Source organism: Gossypium hirsutum, chromosome D08 (genome assembly GCF_007990345.1).
Source record: "Gossypium hirsutum isolate 1008001.06 chromosome D08, Gossypium_hirsutum_v2.1, whole genome shotgun sequence".
Classification (NCBI taxonomy): domain Eukaryota; kingdom Viridiplantae; phylum Streptophyta; class Magnoliopsida; order Malvales; family Malvaceae; genus Gossypium; species Gossypium hirsutum.
Window position 1 is genome coordinate 54,753,389 of NC_053444.1, and position 5,596 is coordinate 54,758,984.

Sequence of the window (5,596 nt, forward strand, 5' to 3'; positions counted from 1 at the left end):
AGCGGCGTAAGGTGTCGGCTGTTCAAAATTTTTAGCCAGGATGTGGAAGGGTGGCTCCATCGAGCTCTGGATCAAGTAGACAAATCTCAATTGACCAGTCTAGTCAAGGTTCTGATGCGCGTGGATTTCTAGTACTCTACATAATCAGGTATGTAACTATACACCGTAAAACATTACTGTCATAAAGCCGAAAGTATGTGTAATCACATTGTCTCTACAGCAAATTGGTAAAAGCTGAAAAGCCAGAAATACGGCGATTGAGGCCACATGGGGGTGCGAACGCTCGTGTGGTGAACCGAGCCCACGAATATGGGCGTTAGACTGTAGAGGCCGCCGCGAGTGTTCTCGTACTCTTGGGCCATTTTGGGCCTCGTTGGGCTGTAATGGGCTGTATGGGATCATTGGGCTTGTGGGCCCCACACGGATAGAATCCACGTCAAGTGACAAATACTAGACTGGGCTATGTAGTTCGAATAGTCGTGACTGAATTTGGGCTAAAGGGCCCACACGAAAGCGTGTGGGCCCACTTAGGCTGAATTTGGGCCTTAGGCCCATTTGCACTATTATGATCATTGAGGTTATATGTGTCGCTTGAGGCGACTGTAGGCCCTCGAAAAGTTTGTTAAATGACCGGAATACCCCTTGAGGGTAAATGACTATTTTGCCTCTCGAGGGTAAATGACTGATTTGTGCTATAGTTGATTGACTTAGCTATGAACGATATGACTGATTCTGAGCATGACATCCTGCATTCATGTATGTTACTATGGCATGTCATTCTGCATGGGGTTGGGTTAATATTGACGGAGGAAGTGTATGGCTTGTAGCCGTTCTGTTCAAGGCTTACTGCCTTTCTACTTATGGCTTTTCGCCATTCTGTTAACTGGCAGTATTGCTGCGATATTTATGGCTTTTAGCTGTTCCATCTATGGTGTCGAGCCATTCTGTTGACTCAGTGCCGCAACCGGTGCTAAGCTTGGTGTGTTGGCTGGGTGGGTCGATTTAATCCCCACACGAGTGTAGGGTTGGACAGGAGATGGAGTGCAGGTTTGGAATGGTTATTTATGCATTACATATATTGATTCTGATATTGATATGGGCTTAGCCCTAGATATATGTGTTATGTGCCAATTGATAAGGGCTCAGGCCCAACCGAGGCTGATAAGAGCTAAGGCCATTTGCCACCGTTACTGAAATGGGCTAAGGCCCACACTGATACTGTTACTGTTAAGGGCTCAGGCCTAGACTGATTTTGTTTCTTTAATAAGGGGATTACACACTAAGTTTTTGTAAACTCACCCCGTTTTTAACCTTTCAGGTAATCCCCAGCGTTAAACAGTTCGGAGCTGCGAGGGACTCTGAGAGGGCCAGACAACTACACTTGTTTTATTCTGTTTTGCTCATTTACTTAAGCAATTTGATTTTGATTTGGGTTGTAATAAGGCCTCTATAATTTCTAAATTTTAAATTTGGGATTTGATGTGATTGTGATTTATATCTGCTAGAAGTAGAACATGGTTTTCCAAAACAATAATTATTTTCTAACACTACGTTTTCGCACCTCAATTTTTAAATATGAAGTTTTCGTAAATCATTCGCTTTAACTTAAGCTTCCGCAACAATAAGGTTTTGAAGGTAATTTATGCATTACATATACTGATTCTGATATTGATATGGGCTTAGGCCCAGATATATGTGTTATGTTCCAATTGATAAGGGTCAGGCCCAACAGAGGCTGATAAGAGCTAAGGCCATTTGCCACCATTACCGAAACGGGCTAAGGCCCACACTGATACTGTTACTGTTAAGGGCTCAGTCTTAGACTGATTTTGTTTCTTTAATAAGGGGATTACACACTGAGTTTTTGTAAACTCACCCCGTTTTTAACCTTTCAGGTAATCCCCAGCGTTACACAGTTCGGAGCTGCGAGGGACTCGGAAAGGGCCAGGCAACTACACTTGTTTTATTCTGTTTTGCTCATTTACTTTGATTTGGGTTGTAATAAGGCCTCTATAATTTCTAAATTTTAAATTTGGGATTTGATGTGATTGTGATTTATATCTGCTAGAAGTAGAACATGGTTTTCCAAAACAATAATTGTTTTCTAACACTACGTTTTTCGCACCTCAATTTTTAAATATGACGTTTTCGTAAATCATTCGCTTTAACTTAAGCTTCCGCAACAATAAGGTTTTGAAGGTAATAACTTTTTAATAAACCTCGATTGAAAATAAACAAACGCAAAATGAAGTTTTATACAAGTTTTAAATGGCAAGAAGTTTGAAATTTCAAGAAGGGTTTTTAATGAAAACATGGTTTTCGAAAAACACTTCAATGTGACACGCTAGATTCGGGCCTAACTTCTAGGCCGGGTTTGGGGTGTTACAACACACCTCACCCGACACTGTCACAAAACACGAGTTATGGGATGCTACTACTATTTAAAGAATAATATTAATACCACCTACGTAAATACTAAAGCCCAACTTGGACCACTTCATTGGTATCCCTGCACCGCTCACACCGCAAACACTAAATATTTGCAATGGTTAGAAAGAGTGGGTGAACTTAAACAAGCTCAGTCAATGTCGGAGTAACCAAAATGTATACACAATATCAAAGGTTAGACAAAAACATGCTATAACATATTCACAACCATATTCTGACAAAGTCACAATAACATATTCACGCTTTATTAAATCATAAAACTAGCATATACTCTTACGTATAACTACACTTAACTCATATACAAATAATTCATTTTACAATAATTCATCAAGACTAACAATGTATACATGCTTTAATAACTCACAAGTCTAGCTGATATATTCACATGCATTCATAAGTTAAATGAAAATGACCCAAACCACAATTACATACGCAATTTACTATGAGAACGTACTAACATTTTTATAAAATTAAATTAACTCATTTAGCATATTATTTACATGTTTATGCATCCATCTCACATCGTATTATCAAAATAAATAAGATCACATTTAAATGATAATTTGACACTTGAGGTTATGAAACATAAAAGTGGGTCCTTTCACCACACATTGGATACAAGGATCTTCAACACACCAAATGACTCGTAGAGTCGAACATATCCCAAAAGCGTAGCATTTAGCTAACACTCTCTAACACACCAACATATCCCGATGAATGGAGCTTGGCTCACATTCCCTTATCTCTCCAAACTATCTTGTGGCCTTAATGCCCATGCCACAAAACACAATGGTGAGTACTTACAATCCTATGTCATGCCAACTATATCGAACGATGTCAAGAGATCACAAGGCCAAAATATCCATAATGACATAATTTTAATTACTGATTTAATGCACATCATCTCTGTTCATATTCATCAATTTACATCATAAACATGTACACAACACATGCTTATCGAATTCACATTTAATTGCACTTTAAGAGCCATAATAATGCTCATTGAGTCATCACATATCCGACCGCATATGTGTGCATTAAAATCAATACATCATATATCACATACAAGTAGTCTCACATATTATCTAACATAATAATATCACATTCCACAATTCAACACATATATACTTACCGGAATTTCACTCACTTTCGCTACATATTTGCATTATTAGCATATCATTATCACTATGATTTTTTATGTATATCATGCCTACAACACAATTCTCAATAGTCATCACACATGTTTCATATCACAATATCGCATCATAATAATCAATCCACAATTATTAACAGAATCACATAATTTGCCAAAATAAAATAAGGGAAATCGAAAACTTACACCCAGAACTTAGGATAGGGCTTTAGGTTATTCCTAAGCTCCCAATTAACACTATGCATCGTGTTTACAAGAAGCGATTCCAAAAACTCACCATTCTCGCTTTCGCCTAGATGTCAAAAGCTTAAACTAGCTTTTCCTTGCCTTTCGCCTTGCTTGTAAAAGGCTCCAATGGTTTGATGCTTCACACATGATAACCACATAATATACACAATCAGTTAGCAGCCAAAGACTCATTTAAACCAAACAAAAATGCAAGCCTAAGCTATATTCCTCATGAAACTAAAATTTCGACTAACAAACTTGAAACTCAAATATCTTAATCTTTACTCATTCTCATTGCCTAAGAACAATTCCTAACCTTCAAACTACTCAAAGCTATACAGATTCATGGATTCAAAATTTCGACATACAATGACAATTTTCACGAAAATTCATTAAAACGTTGGAATTCTTTAACGAAACTTTAAAGAATGTTTAGAAACCTTCTAAGCACATCAAAACAAATGGAAAAACACTTTGAAACCATGTTTTTATTCAAAATCTCGAAATCCACCATTAACAACCTAATGTTTGACTTTTATTTGAAACATGTGATTTAAAGATTAAAAACTCAGTTTAAAAGATCAAATAACATCAAAAACTAGTAAGGAATTAAATCATTACCTTAGTTGATGAAAAACCGAACATTTGATCAAAAACTAGAAAAACCCAAAAACTTAACATTGGAGAAACTTATGGTGTTTTAAGTGTTTTTCTTGAAATACTATAGAGGTTTATTGATTGGGTAATGATAGAAATCAAAGGAATGAAGTTAATAATCAAAATTTAATAAGAGGAGCTTTGAGATGCAATGGATGGAAAAACAAAAAATGGTGAAGAGACTAACGTGGATTTCATAAAGATGAATGGGAAATAGGGTGAAAATTAAAATTTGGTTTAATTGCCTTTTAAAAATTCATAATTTAGACCCTTTTATAAATTAGTCCTTATTTCAAAATTGAAAGTCTTTTGAACATTATTTTCAAAAATCATTTTAATTTCCAAAATGCCATAGACAAAAATTTTTTTGAATACCGTGCTAGTGAAATTCCCGAGCTCATTAGAACTAAAATCCTTATTTTACCCTCGAAACTCCTAGGCCCAATTTTGGGTTATTATAGAAAATATGCAAAAAAAAACTCTATATATATGCCATATAATCGAGTCTAGGACAAATAAAAGGCTACCAAATTGAAGGCTTGATAGTGTGAGCTTTGAAGTGATTTGATCGCTTTTTTTCGAAAACGTCAACTACAAACAAAGAAAAACAAAATAGAGTAAGCATTGCGTATGCTTATTATGTTCATAGAAGCTAAAACAGTAAACTTACCTCAATTCACAACTAATATAATGAATTAGCTAACTATAGGAATTTCATGTCATCACATTTCACATCAATAAGGTGAGTTCATCAATTACAATCTTATAACATTTCAATATGTACAATATATTTCCATTCAGTGTCATTCTATCATAACCTTCAAACATATAAGTCATTTCATCATTCCAATCATATAACCATTTCCAAATACAATACATATTATCAATAAGATATTTTTCATTTTACAATTACCATTTAGCCTGATGAACTATAATAAATACATATGGATATGCGGGTAACCATCAAAACAAACCAGATTGCTTGTCCGAGATATAACTCCAAAACACACCTTAGCACCGAAGTGGTAATCCCATAGGCATCAAATGCCATAAGACATTACATCCCTCCAGAACACACCAAGGTCTTCGTAGAGACAATCAGTAACAACG